Consider the following 15,233-nt stretch of genomic DNA (forward strand, 5'->3'; position numbering starts at 1 on the left):
CCTTTCAAATAAATTAATTAAAAAAAAAAAAGAACCTAAGCTGTCACATCCTAAGAGTAAAGGAGAACTGAAAGTAGACGGAGGAAAGATGTCAGTCTTTGACTCACCTTTATTTCGGAAATTAGATTGCAAATGCTCCTAGTTGCCAGCCCAGTGTAAAAATAAATCCTCTATAGAGGAAGATAAAAATCGTTCCAGGCTTCAAATTATTTCTACATATTTGTACACCTGTCTGGTCAAGAGGAACCGTCACAGGATGGTCAATGACAAGGACCACAAGGTTTGGTTCAAAGAGCCTAAGGGCCAGGGCATCAGCCTAAGGTTGTTGGTCAAGCCCTGCAGATTTCTGGCCAGATGAACCAATTCTACCCTCACCCAAGTTGGGTTGATAAGGTTGCTCATGCATTGTACCAGTCAGCCACTTCCAGCCCTGCTTCAGATGACCCAGAAGATGAAGCTCCCTGCCTGGAAACAACAAAGTCACAGTGCTTTTAGGGACCATGACAGATGACATATAGATTCAGAGGGTGCCCAAACTGAAAATGTATGTACTGCAGGTGAGCAGCCAGCATGCAGCCACTTCCTCAAGGCCAGGGACCAGATCCTTGCCTTTGTCCAGTTGGCCCTGAACTCCTACAAAGGCTATGACACCATCTCTTTGGCTCTTGCAAGGGCCAATAGATACATTAACGCTTCTGCAAACCTCACACAGACACATCAAATCCCATCCACATAAATTGCCCAAAGCCCAAGTGCATCAGAGGCTGAATGGATGTCGTGGATACAGAAACTAGCCCCGGATTCACTAGGGAACAGCAATCATGGTTCAAGTAATTGAGTTATCACCTCCCACAAGGGAGACATGGATTTCATTCCTGGTTCCTGGCTTTGGACCCTGCCAAGCCCCAAGGATTGTGGACATTTAAAGAGTGAATCAGTGGAGGGGAATTCTCTCTCTCTCTCTCTCTCTCTCTCTCTCTCTTTGTCCCTGCCTCTCAAATTAAAAAATTGAACAAGAAAATGAGAGGTAAGGTTGAAAAACTTGGCATAAAAATGTGTGGAGGGGGGTCAGCGCTGTAGTGTAGTGGGTTAAGCCACCATGAATCAGCTTCTCATATGGGTTCCAGTTCGAATCCAGCTGCTCTGCTTCCCATTCAGCTCCCTGCTAACGTGCCTGGGAATGCAGTGGAAGATGGCCCATGTGCTTGGGCCCCTGTACCCACATGGGAGACCAGGATGAAACTCCTGGCTCCTGGCTTTGGCTTGACCCAGCCCAGGCCATCATGGCCACTTGGGGAGTGAACTAGTTGTTGGAACATCTTTCTCTCTGTGTGTCTCTCATCTCTCTCTCTCTCTCTCTCTCTCTCTCTCTCTCTGTAATGCTGTTTCAAATAAAATAAGTAAACCCTTAAAAAATGTTTGGGTGTTATATTATTTGGTATATAGAATTCACTGAATTCTGAATTCACTAAATTATGCTCCCTACCTAAGAATATACCATTTTCCTCACTTTACAACCCTTATTACAAATCTCACATTATGTAATATTAATATCCCTGTGTCCAAGAAAACTAGTATGTTTGTATATGTATATAATATTCTGCATATCAAGTACATATGAAAAAATGTTTAAAATTGCTAAATCATTAAAAATTTTGTATTCAAAAAAATTTTAATGCTGATAGTGCATTTGAAGGCCTAAAAGAAAATCTTAGTGGAGAATCAGAAGTGATAAGCAAGAATCAAAAAGAGGCCGGCACCGCGGCTCACTAGGCTAATCCTCCGCCTTGCGGCGCTGGCACACCAGGTTCTAGTCCCGGTTGGGGCGCCGGATTCTGTCCCGGTTGCCCCTCTTCCAGGCCAGCTCTCTGCTGTGGCCAGGGAGTGCAGTGGAGGATGGCCCAAGTGCTTGGGCCCTGCACCCCATGGGAGAACAGGAGAAGCACCTGGCTCCTGCCATTGGATCAGTGCTGTGCGCCGACCGCAGCGCACCAGCCGCGGTGGTCATTGGAGGGTGAACCAACGGCAAAGGAAGACCTTTCTCTCTGTCTCTCTCTCACCGTCCACTCTGCCTGTCAAAAGAAAAAAGAATCAAAAAGAACTACAATATAGGAGCCAACTTAAAAATTCAGTGGGTTAAACAGATTAGATATAGTTGAAGAGAGAATTAGTGGACAAGAAAAAATATCAGAAGAAAATGTCTGTGAGGAAGGTAGAAGAAAAGTCCAAGAGATGGAAAATACAGGAGATAAGGAGAAAGTCTAATAGGTCTAATAAGAAGTCTTAACAGGAGATAGAAAATGGAGTAGAAGGAATATGAAAAATATTGTGCGACTTTCTTCTGGCCTCCCTGGTTTATTCTTTTCTTTTAAAGATTTATTTATTTATTTATTTTATTTGAAAGGCAGAATTACAGAGATAGAGGAGAAACAGAGAGATCTTCAATCCACTGGTTTCCTCCCCAAATGACCACAACAGCTACGACTGGGCCAAGCTGAAGCCAAGAGCTTGAAGATCTATCTGGGTCTCTCATATGAATGCAGGGATCTAAGGACTTGGGTCATCTGCTGCTTTCCCAGGCACATTACCAGGGAAAGATCCAGCTTGATCAGAAGTGGAGCAGCCAAGACTTGAACAGGCACCCATATGAGATGGTGCCACAGTGCCTTCCCCTCCATGGTTTCTGATTTTTTAAAAAATGCCACTTGAATTGTTTTTCTTTACAGTAACTTTTAGTTTTTTGACTGCATTCAAAAATTTTTGTCTTCATTTTTCAGAAATTTAATTATGATTGATCTTAGTGCTGATTTATTTTCATTTATCCTATAGGTTTTCTCAGCATTTTGAATTACAGACTTATGACTCACCCAATTTGGTTTTCAACCATCATTTTTTTTCTTAAAAAGATTTATTTATTTATTTGAAAGTCAGAGTTACACAGAGAGAGGAGAGGCAGAGAGAGAGGTCTTCCATCCGATGATTCACTCCCCAATTGGCCACAACAGCCAGAGCTGTGCCGATCCGAACCCAGGAGCAAGGAGCTTCCTCCAAGTCTCTCACGCGGGTGCAGGGGCCCAAGGACTTGGACCATCTTCTTACTGCTTTCCCAGGCCATAGCAGAGAGCTAGATCAGAAGTGGAGCAGCCAGGTCTCGAACCAGTGCCCATATGTGATGCCAGCGCTTCAGGCCAGGGTGTTAACCCGCTGCGTCACAGCGCTGGCCCCTCCGCTGTCCTCAACCATCATTTCTACAAGTACTTTTCAGCTTTACTCTGTTTCTCCTCTACTTCAGACTCTCTGAGCACAAGAATATAAATCTCTTTTACCACAGTTCTACAGCCCCCTAGGGCTGAGTTCACCGTTTAGTTTGTTTTCTTTCTGTAAGGGTTTCAATAGTTTGGTGGTCCCCCAAAGGCACAAAGTTTTACTTGAATACTTGACAGATTACTGTTACTGATTAGTGGATCAAGGATTGAGACTTTATCTAATTGTAGTGTCTAGTTGGTAAGCCTAGATCATTGAGGCATGCCCTAAGAAAGTAATCCTCTTGAGAAGGTTGATTATAAAGGGTGAGTTTGTCCTGGAGCTTTCTCTCACTCGCTCTCTCTCTCTCTCTTCCTCTCTCTCCTTCCTGGCCCACTATGTGACCCTCCCTCTATACACATTCCACCACCTTCAACAGTTGTCATATTAATGGAACCATACAATGCTGGGTTGTGAATATCCAAAACTGTAATAAATCTTCTTCCTTCATAGCTCTTCTCAGGCATTTTGGCTGACTAACATTTTCTATGTTCTTCAAATTAGGTAATTTTTATTCTTCTCTCTTTAAGCTGACTGATTCTTTCTTCTATATCCTCCATTCTTCTCTGAACTTTTTATTTCAGTTATTAAACTTTTCATTTCTGAAGTTTCCATTTGGTTCTCTACTTTTTTTTCAATTGTTTCAAGCATGTTCATAATTGCTCCTTGAAGCATTTTTATCAAGGGAATAATTTTTGCTTACTAATTCTGTATCTTTAGTATTGTGGTATTGACAATATTTATTGTCTTTGGCATTGAGTTTAAGAGTCTCTTGGTTCTTCTTTTGGTAGGATGAATGGTTTTTTAAATTTAAAACCTAGGTATTTTCACAGGTTATTAGACTCTGGGTATTATTTATTTAAAAAAAAAAAGATTTATTTATTTATTTGAAAGTCAGAGTTACCCAGAGAGAGGAGGGGCAGAGAGAGAGAAAGAGAGAGAGATATCATCTGATGGTTCACTTCCCAGTTGGCCGCAATGGCTGGAACTGAGCTGATCGGAAGCCAGGAGTTTCTTCCAGATCTCCCATTTGGGTGCATGGACCCAAGGACTTGGGCCATCTTCTACTGCTTTCTCAGGCCATAGCAGAGAGCTGGATCAGAAGTGGAGCAGCCAGGTCTTGAACCAGTGCCCATATGGGATGTCAGCGCTTCAGGCCAGGGCATTAACCCACTGCACCACAGCACCGGCCCCATGGATATTATTTAAACATTTTGTTTTTATTGGCTCTTTTTTATGACACTGTTCCAGCAGAGCAAGGGGTGGGGTGCAACTTTATTACCACTAAATAGAGACAGAAGTCCAGGTTTCCCATCTGGTCTCTTTTGACATCAAAAGAGGAAGTTACTTCTTATTATTACATGTCAGAAGTAGGTATGTTCTTGCTACTGACAAGATCCACCAACACTGAAGTAGATACGGTCTTACGACTGCTGGATAATGGTGAAAGCCATGACTTTGTTCTCTGACATCACTCCAGGACAAGAAAGAAGGGAATCTTGTTACTGCTCTGGGTCAATGAAAGTCTGGGCCCCTACTTGGCCTTCTCTGACACCACCGCACGGGATACGTGGAAGCTAGGGTGCCTCACTATAGCCTGGAGAGGGATAGAAATTTAGGTCCCTTACTTAGCCTTTGCTGATGTGGATGAAGATGAGGCCACGTATTTTTTCTGTGATGTTGTCAATAATGAATTTTTTGTCTGAAATTTTTCTGTCTTTCTAGGTAGTTCCTTTGCTATTTTTTTTTTTTTTTTTTTTTTTTTTTTTTTTGACAGGCAGAGTGGTCAGTGAGAGAGAGAGACAGAGAGAGAAAGGTCTTCCTTTGCCGTTGGTTCACCCTCCAATGGCCGCCGCTGCAGCCGGCGCACCGCGCTGATCCTGGCAGGAGCCAGGAGCCAGGTGCTTTTCCTGGTCTCCCATGGGGTGCAGGGCCCAAGCACCTGGGCCATCCTCCACTGCACTCCCTGGCCATAGCAGAGAGCTGGCCTGGAAGAGGGGCAACCGGGACAGAATCCGGCGCCCCAACCGGGACTAGAACCCGGTGTGCCGGCGCCGCAAGGTGGAGGATTAGCCTATTGAGCCACGGCGCCGGCTATTTTTTTTAACTAGAGAAAGCAAACATTTGTCAGAGTTTTTCTTGTGCGTACTCACTGGCATTTCTTATTTGTTGTCTTCTTTGGCTCAAAGTTCAGATATGTGAGGCCTGTTCTTCAGGCTTCAAGGTCCCTAGTCAGTTTTTTCTCTTCATTTTTTTTTTTTTTTGGAATCTTCTTTAAATTTGTGTTTTGAAATATAATGTCCAGGGATTTCGGTTGTTCTTGGTGTGAGAATTAGAGAAGATGCATTTACTATATCTTTCCACAAATGGAAGTCCTGCACTTATTTCTTTATTTTTTTAAAGTTTATTTCTTTATTTGAAAGGCAGTGACAGGAAGAGAGAGAGAGAGAGAGAGAGAGAGAGAGAGAGAGAGAATCTTCCATCTACTGGTTCACTTTCCAAATGTCCACATTTTCCAAATGTCAATAACAGCCAGGTCTGGGCCAGGCTGAAGCCAGGAGCCAGGAGCTCCACACAAGTCTCCCACATGGGTTGCAGGAACTCAACTACTTAAGTTATCATCCTCTGCTTCCAAAGCACATTAGTAGAGAGCTGGATTGAAAGTGGAGTAAATGCTTTGAACTTTGATTTGAACTGGTAGTTCCCGTATCAAATGTGAGTATCCCAAGTGACATCTTTTTCAACTGTGCCACATGGCTGATCCTACTTTTTTTTTTTTTTTTTTTTTTTTTTTTTTTTGACAGGCAGAGTGGACAGTGAGAGAGAGAGACAGAGAGAGAAAGGTCTTCCTTTGCCGCTGGTTCACCCTCCAATGGCCGCCGCTGCAGCCGGCGCACCGCGCTGATCCTGGCAGGAGCCAGGAGCCAGGTGCTTTTCCTGGTCTCCCATGGGGTGCAGGGCCCAAGCACCTGGGCCATCCTCCACTGCACTCCCTGGCCATAGCAGAGAGCTGGCCTGGAAGAGGGGCAACCGGGACAGAATCCGGCGCCCCAACCGGGACTAGAACCCGGTGTGCCGGCGCCGCAAGGTGGAGGATTAGCCTATTGAGCCACGGCGCCGGCTGATCCTACTTTTAAAAATATTGTATTAAAATGTTATTCTTGATTACTGAATTGTTGGCACACCAGAGAGTGCCTCAACTCATCGCACTCTAGTTCTAGCCTTGTGAAAGTCATCTTAGAGGCTGCCTTTCACAGAAGTTTTTAAAAAATGACTTTAGACAAAACTATGAAAATCTGTCACCAACAGACGTACCCCAATGAAAACACTTTAAAAATCTTTCGCAAGCAGACTGAAAGTAACACGAGTTTGAAGTTCAAAGATGGAGCTTGAGTGAAGAAAAACACAAAGGGTAAAGTATGAGCGAATCTGAATGAATGTTAAGTACATGAACAACAAAACAGTATCCTGGGGCTGGCACTGTGGCGTAGTGAGTGAAGCCTCCACCTGCAGTGCCAGTATCCCACATGGGCGCCAGTTCAAGTCCTGGCCGCTCCACTTCCAATCCAGCTCTCTGCTATGGACTGGGAAGGCAGTGGAGGATGGCCCAAGTCCTTGGGTCCCTGCACCCAAATGGGAGACCCTGGAGAAGCTCCTGACTCCTGGTTTCGGATCGGCACAGCTCCGACCCTTGAGGCCATTTGCGGAGTGAACCAGCAGATGGAAGACTCCTCTTTCTCTCTCTCTCTCTCTCTCTCTCTCTCTCTCTCTCTCTCTCTCTTTCTCTCTCTGCATCTGCCTCTCTGTAACTCTGCCTTTCAAATAAATAAATAAATCTTTTTTGCAAAAAAGAAAACAAATATTAATGTAATGGGTTTAATCTCAAATATATTAGAATAGAATTAAAAGTATTGTATTGGGGCACCAAAGGGGACAATCCACCAAAAGATGAAGGAGCAAGATCTAATAAATTCTGTGTTTACAATAAAAATAAAAGCAGTAGAGGCCGGTACTGTGGCATAGCGGTTAAAGCTGCTGCCTGCAGTGTAAGCATCCCATTTGGGCATTGGAAGTGGATCCGGTTGCTCCACTTCCAATGCAGCTCTCTGCTATGGTCTGGGAAAGCAGTAGAAGATGGCCCAACTCCTTGGGCCCCTGCACCTGCGTGGGAGACCTGGAGGAAGCTCCTGGCTTCTGGCTTCGGATCAGCGCAGCACCAACCATTGAGGCTAACTGTGGAGTGAACCAACAGATGGAAGACCTGCCTCTCTCTGCCTCTCCTCTCTCTATGTAACTCTGACTTTCAAATAAATAAATAAATATTTTAAAAAAAAAGATAAAATAAAAGCAATAATACTTGGTTCTTAACAGGCACTTTGACAATAACAACATACTTGTCTCCGGCTGCTAGGAGAAATGCTGCAGTTTCTAGTACAAAGCTGTTACTGGGGCCGGCACTGTGGCTTACTTGGTTAATCCTCCACCTGGGGTGCCAGCATCCCATATGGGCACTGGGTTCTAGTCCCAGTTGCTCCTCTTCCAGTCCAGCTCTCTGCTGTGGCCCAGGTGGAGGATGGTCCAAGTGCTTGGGTCCCTGCACCCACGTGGGAGACCAGGAAGAAGCACTGGCTCCTGGCTTCAGATTGATGCAGTGCCAGCTGTAGTGGCCATTTGGGGAGTGAGCCAATGGAAGGAAGACCTTTCTCTTTGTCTCTTCTCTCACTGTCTATAACTCTACCTGTCAAATAAATTGAAAAAAAAAAACTGATACTTTTAAAAAAAGGTGTTATTACATTTCATATTGTTATGTTTAGATGGGACTGGAGCTGAACCTGGGAACAGAATTTCGCAGCCACTGGGGATAACACAGCTGAAAAGAAAACTTCTGGTCCTTGTATAGCTTACTATTTCCTGTGATGTTTGCTATACGCCTCAGTCCTGTCTTCTTCTCCAGCTCCACAGCAATGATCACATTTCCCCTAATTTGGAATTTCCAACCCATATTAACGTTTGACTACTCTGTGAGTAAAGCCAACATCTACAAGCTGGAAACCAACCAAGTGCTACAGTCACAAGCCACTTAATGACAGGGACACATTCTGAGAGGCGTTGTTTGATGACTTTGATATTGCTGGACATCACAACATACATACAGACTAAGCTACAACATCACTATGCAGTATAATGGCATGGGACTAGTGTTGTATATGTGGTCCATCTTTGAGCTAAACTTTGATATGTGGCACATAACAGAACATATTTCCTTCCTGGGACCAACAAGGTTGCCTGAAAGAAGAAAGGAAGGAAATATCCCTAATGATTTTGTCAGCTTCTTATCTGTGGCATACGCAAAATATTGTGGGCCCCTCCAAAAAAAATCTAAGCTTGTCATTATCTTTCTTTTCAGATTGTTGTACTTATGGACTCACTGGGAATGTGCTGAATTTTCAGTTTCTTCGGGCAGTTACAAAGAGAAGCTCATGCGACAGGCATTTGGTCCAATGATTAAGAGACCACTTTGGATACCTGCATCCCATAGTGGAGTTCTTGGGTTTGAGTCCGGGCTCTGCTTCTGATTCCAGTTTCCTGGCTTTTTTGTTTTTTTTTGTTTTTTTGTTTTTTTGTTTTTTGTTTTTTTTTTGACAGACAGAGTGGACAGAGAGAGAGAGAGAGAGAAAGGTCGTCCTTTTCCATTGGTTCACCCCTCAATGGCTTCTGCGGCCGGCGTGCTGCAGCTGAAGTGCTGATCTGAAGCCAGGAGCCAGGTGCTTCCCCTGGTCTCCCATGCGGGTGCAGGGCCTAAGCACTTGGGCCATCCTCCACTGCACTCCCGGGCCACAGCAGAGAGCTGGACTGGAAGAGGAGCAACCGGGACAGAATCCGGCGCCTCAACCAGGACTAGAACCCCATGTGCTGGCGCCGCAGGCGGAGGATTAGCCCACTGAGCCGCAGCATCAGCCCAGTTTCCTGTTAATATTCTCTTTGGAAGGCAGTAGTGATGGCTCAAGTATTTGTGTTCCTGTGACCCACCTGTACATTGAATTTCTGTTAAGGATACTTTGGGGAGTGAATCAATAGATGGGAGCTCTCTCTGTGACTTTCTGCCACTCAAATAAATAAATTCTAAAAAGATGAGATCTTTGTTGCTCCATATATAGCTTATATAAAGGTATTTTTTAAATGTGTTTATTTATTTGAAAGTCGGAGTTAACAGAGAGAGAAGGAGAGGCAGAGAGAGAGAGAGGTTTTCCATCCGCTGGTTCACTCCCCAATTGGCTGCAACAGCTGGAGCTGCGCCGATCTGAAGTCAGGAGCCAGGAGCTACCTCCAGGTCTCCCATGTGGGTGCAGGAGCTTTATCAGACCACAGCAGAGAGCTGGATTGGAAGTGGAGCAGCTGGGACTCTAACCAGCACCCATATGGGATGCCGGCACTGCAGGCAATGGCTTTATCTGCTATACCATGGCGCTGGCCCCCTATAGTCAGCTTTTTAAAAAGTCTAACAGGTGGAATACAAAGCTTATACTGGAGCATAGCAGTGATGGCCATTTTCTGAAAGCTATTATGGACCAGGTACTAACATAAGTGCTTGCCATATATTATCCCATTTGCTTTCACAGAATCATTTCAGATTATAAGACTGACGCAGTGCCTACTGCGCTAAGGAGGCAGGCCTTCCACAGAATCATTTCAAAGCTGAGAAAATGGAAGCCTAATGAAGTTAAACCACTTGCCTAAAGCACCCAGCCATTAAGTTGAATCAAAATTTCAACTTAGGCTCTTTCAAAATAATGTTGTTAATCATCATACTGTCCCATTAGTTTCCCTAAACACACCAAAGGATACCACTAAGGTATCCAGAAATACCAGTCAAGTCCCATTGAGTTTGAAGAATCTATTTTAATTCTAGAGAAAATCTATAAGCCTGCTTGTCATACTGACACATTCATACCAGAGAACTGTGTTTGAACACTAGCTTCATTGTGTCATCTGTCTTTGCAGATGAATTCTTCTGGAAGAAGCTACAGTGTTTGGTAGACTACTGCTATAGAAATTCCATGTCATCAATTGCTACCAGATACTGGTAATGCTACTGCATTTCCTGTTTTGGGGTTTTGGGATTTTTTTGTTGTTGTTGTAGCTGTTCTTTCTTTAAAAGGATTTATTGTATATTTGAAAGGCAGAATTACAGAGAGAGAGAGTGGGAGAGAGAGAAAGATAGAGAGGTCTTCCATCTGCTGGTTCACTCCCCAAATGGTCGCAATGGCTGGGGCTGGTCCAGACTGAAGCCAGAAGCAGGAGATTCTTCCAGGTCTCCCACATGGGTGCATGGGCCAAAGGATTTGAGCTATCCTCTGCTGCTTTCCCAGGCACATTAGCAGGGAGCTGGATCAGAAGCTGAACAGCCAGGAACTCAAACAGAACTGTTGCCCATGTGGGATGCCTGCACCACAAGCGGTGGCTTAAATTTCTACAGCACAGCGCCAGCCCCCAGAGGGAGATTTTGTGAAGAACTTAAGTCCTTAGTCTAAGATCCTGTGAACAAATGAACGTTGTGAAGAACCACTTGAATGACCTAGAAAACAGATCCTCCCCCAGCAGAGCGGTGAGATGACAGCACTCCCAGCGGACATCTTGATCGGAGCATTGAGAGATCCTGAAAACCCAGGTAAGTAACACACAGATTTCTGACTGATATTAATTGTGAAGTAATAAAATTGCCCATTTGAGGGGTAATGTGTTGCACAGCCTTGGACAACTAATCACAAACTTCTCCATCTCCAACACACACTTGGTCTTCCTCTCTGAAATTGTAGCTTTTAGTAGACGACCTCGTCATCCATTTCACAGAGAAACTAGAGGTATTCAGTTAGGAATTTCCTCAACTTCTTGAAAGTAACACCCTTTTGGCCGGTGGTGTGGCCGTGTGGACTCCACTGGAGAAGAGTGAAGCCTCTGTGTTTCCTACTCATCTGGGAGGTGTTCAGTGAGGAAGGTATCAATGTCCAAGAAAAAGCACCTGGTAAACTTAGGTCTCCTAGAGGAGGACGAAGACAAGTTCAAGGTGTTCCCTGCAATAGACCGGGCTGGTTTAGATGAAGATGCACATGTCTGGGAGGATAATTGGGATGGTGATAACATGGAGCATGACTTCTCCAATCAGTTATGAGCTGAACTGGAGAAGCATGGTTATGAGACTGAGACTCGGAAACCTTCAGAAGAAATGCTGAAGTAACCTAAACTTGAATTGTTGACTAAATTCTAGCATGGAGAACTCAGGATGGAATACAAATGTGTTTATTTCATTATTTGCCTGGATTTGTTTTTGTTTTCATAGCACAAGAAAAATAAATAGTTTGCTCTTAAAAAAAAAAAAAGAAAAAACGAAGTAAATCCCTCTCTTGCATACTTAGCTGATTTTCTCCCTGTATTTATTTCCAAGTTTTTATTTATTTATTTGAGAGACAGAATTATAGACACAGGTAGAGAAAAGAGAAGTGGTAGGAGAAAGAGCAAATCTTGTATCTTGCCTGAACACCTCTATGCATAGGAGGGGAATTTAGGCTACTTGAGGAGACTCCATGGGTATCAGGCTAGCTTGTTTATTTAAAGCTGTGTAAGTGGGCAACAGAAGTCCAAGTACAAAATGCATTTGAAAGCAAGAAATTCATACTTACTGGGCTTGTCATTTGGCATGACAGAAGCACACAGCAAGAAAACTATACTGCAGACGGAGAGAGGTCTTTCATCCACTGGTTCACCCCCCAAATGGTCACAATGGCCAGAACTGGGCCTATCTGAAGCCAGGAGCCAGGAGCTCCCACAGGCCAGCACTAGAAGTGAATGCTTAACCTACTACACCACAGCTCCAGCCCCTTTCCTGTATTTTTTTTTAATCATCTTCTGCTGGATCTTTCCTTGTCAGCATTTAAATTTCCCAAGTGTCTCCTATCCAAAACAAACAAACAAAAAAACCATTAAAATTGGCCTGACCCACCCCCCTCTACAGGTACACCCTTCTTTCCCACCTTTTATTTATTTCAACAGCACTGTTCAGTGTTATCAGTCATTCAGGCATAGTAGTATAAGAGAAGATGAGGGAAAAATTGGGATTGAAAAGTGAACAAATATTTGGAATCTGACAGTTTGAAAGAAGCTACCACATACTTTTTTTTTCCAAACGTGTTTTTACTGAGCCAATAAAGTACCAGTCATTTATCTACTACACCAAATGTACTGAAGTAGAAAAATGCAACAAGAGAAATAGTTACATCAGAAAGATCAGCACTTTACAGAAAAAGAGTTAAAACGCTTTCAGTGGAACAGCGTTGTGCTGCAGAAGATTAAGTTGCCACCTGTGACGCCAGCATCCCATATCAGAGTGTAGATTTGAGTCCTGGCTGCTCCACTTGGCCCAGGTACTTGGGTTCCTGCCACCCACATGGGAGACCTGAATGGAGCTCCTGGTTGCTTGCTTTCGTTAGGGGAGTGACCTAGCAGGTGGAAGATCTCTTTTCTCTCTCTGTCACTGTTTCAAATAAATCTTTAAATACACACACAAATTTTTGGTTTCTACGCATTAGCCCCTAAAACAGCATTTTGCAGTCTGTGCCTAACTAGACAGTCTACATCAGTTCCTACAATATTTACTGGGGGTGAGAGAATAAGATGACACCAGCCAGTACAGACCTCAGATATCCCAGGGAGGGGAGAGGAAGAAAGTCAGTTCTTGGAACAAAGCAGTCAGCCTCATTCCCACAAGCAGGATCTTTGTGGTCATTGTGCTTCTGCACTTCTTCAACCTGGTTTCCCTCTATAGGATGTTGCATTGAGTGACCTCTCAGTTGGGTTCTACTTATAATTTGTTGTATTCAATTCATTCTTCTTATAGTACTAAATTTATCACTCTAAAATGCACCTGAGAGGGGCCTGCATTGCGGCAGAGGGGGTTAAGCCACAGCCTGCTAATGGGCCTGGGAAAGATACAGAGGATGGCCCAAGTGCTTGGGCCCCTGCCACCCACGTGGGAGACCAGGAAGAAGCTACTAGCTCCTGGCTTCAGCCTGGCCCAGCCCTAGCGATTGTGGTCATTTGAGGAGTGAACCAGCAGATGGAAGAGCTCTCTCTCTCTACAAAATAAATAAATCTAAAAATACATACATACATAAATAAATAGATAAGTGCACCTGGGAAAGCAGTGGAATATGGCCAGAGTCTTTGGTCCCCTGCACCCTCAAAGGAGACCAGGATTGAGTTCCAGACTGCTGGCTTCGGCCTGGCCCGGCCCTGATCATTACAGCTATGCTGGCGAGGGAGCAAGCAGATAGACGATCTCTCTCTGTCTCTCCTCTCTGTGACTCTGCCTTTCATACAAATAAATCTTTATAAAAAGTTAATCGTGGGGCCAGCGCTGTGGCACAACGGGTTAACACTATTAACAGCTATTTCCACGTCTCCCATGTGGGTGCAGGGGCCCAAGGACTTGGGCTGTCTTCTGCTGCTTTCCCAGGCACTTTAGCAGGGTACTGGGTCCGAAGTGGAGTAGCCAGGGCTCCAACTGGCCACCCATATAGGATGCCAGCGCAGCAGGCAGACGCTTGACCTTTTATGCCACAGTGCCAGCCCCATGCTTAAACTTTTTGCAAGGCCCTTGTGGGTCTGTTCTAGCCAGACTTTCGGTTCCGGGAATTCCGCCATCCCGGTGCCTCTCTGCGTGTGCTGTACCCTTGGCTAAGAACACTCAGGTTGCCTACAGGTCGCTGACTTTCAAGGACCCCCAGGTTATGTTTCTTCACATAACACTCAGCAGTGCACAGAAACAGTTTCTGTTCAAAATGTCCATCTACCAGATTAACAACGTGGCAATCACAGACACCTGGCCCATCGCTAATTTCCCGGCCCCTTAACGAGTGCCTGCCTCAGTGTTGACCCTTAGTATGCGTGTGTTTAAGTAATGAGCACCTTCACTCTTGCATGTAGCTATTTCAGCTTTCTCCACTCCCTGTTTTGAGACTTTTAGAGAAAAGAACTCCACTACCACATTATTCTCAAAAAGCCTTTCTCCAGGTGAATGGAAGAGCCAGCCACGCACCGTCATTACGGGTCACGGGTCACGGGTCTCTTTAAGGCCGGAGTGGGGGCGCTGTATAGTCCGGGCATCAGCAACTCTGAGCAGTTCCAGGTACCCAACCCAGCGAACACGTGCCGCAGGCCCCGCGCGACGAGGGCGGGCACTGGGGAGGAAGGTCCCCGGCGGCCCGAACGTGCTCGCGCCCGTGGCCGCCGCCGCCGGCGCGTCCGAGCGAGCGCACGCACACCGGCTGGACCCGAGCTGCGGGAGCGCCCCGGCTCATGCGGGGACCATGGGGCGCGGGTCGCAGCTGCGGCGCGGGGAGAGGTGCGGGGCGAGCCTTGCCTCGGCGGGGGCGAGCACGGAAAGAGAGAAGAGAGGGCGGACCACGAGCTAGGTAAGGCGGGCCGACCGCGGGCTGGGAGGAAAGTGGGCGGGGTGGGGCGTGGCTGAGCGGCACGGATTAAAACGCCCGGGCCGCGGTAGGCGACTTTATCCTGAGCTCGCGGGCTGAAGCGCCGGCACCTGGAGTAAAGTGAGGGGCGGTGGGAGGTGGAAGGTGCAGGGCGGCGGCTTAAGCTCCCCGCTTCCCCGACAGCTGGGCCCTGCTGGGGCCCAACCCCAGTGCAACCCGATTTCCTTTGGGAACGCGCGGCCTGGCCCTCGGCGAGCGCCAAATCCCGAGTTGGCTCCGCCCCTCCACGGAGGGGCGCTCTGGGGGCGTGGCGCCTCCCTGCCTCGGCCCGCTCTCGGAAGGCGTTCGCGTCAGCCGGAGCCCGACGCGGTGACGCAGGACGTCGACGTAAGTGACGCGCAGGCCCGGGGCGCTCCTCCTTCCCTGTGTGAGTGCCGGCCCGGT

At 46.0% G+C, this 15,233-nt stretch overlaps 1 protein-coding gene and 1 pseudogene across 10 annotated transcripts in view; both read left to right on the top strand.

The window, feature by feature from the left end:
* Positions 1 to 11,305: 11,305 nt before the first annotated feature.
* Positions 11,306 to 14,210, top strand: LOC108177251 (26S proteasome complex subunit SEM1 pseudogene; annotated as a pseudogene).
* Positions 14,211 to 14,570: 360 nt separating this feature from the next.
* ZNF131 (zinc finger protein 131) overlaps positions 14,571 to 15,233 on the top strand; it is a 35,712-nt gene continuing 35,049 nt past the window's right edge. For 2 of the 10 annotated variants that reach the window (XM_008262162.4, XM_070056687.1), the window contains exon 1: positions 14,572 to 14,771. The gene's annotated coding sequence lies outside the window, so the exon portion shown is untranslated. Of the gene's footprint in view, positions 14,772 to 14,809; positions 15,217 to 15,233 lie in introns of those variants that run through there. The other 8 variants (XM_070056688.1, XM_070056682.1, XM_051853504.2 and 5 more) reach the window with 7 other exon arrangements.

This window comes from Oryctolagus cuniculus, chromosome 14 (assembly GCF_964237555.1).
Source record: "Oryctolagus cuniculus chromosome 14, mOryCun1.1, whole genome shotgun sequence".
Taxonomy (NCBI): domain Eukaryota; kingdom Metazoa; phylum Chordata; class Mammalia; order Lagomorpha; family Leporidae; genus Oryctolagus; species Oryctolagus cuniculus.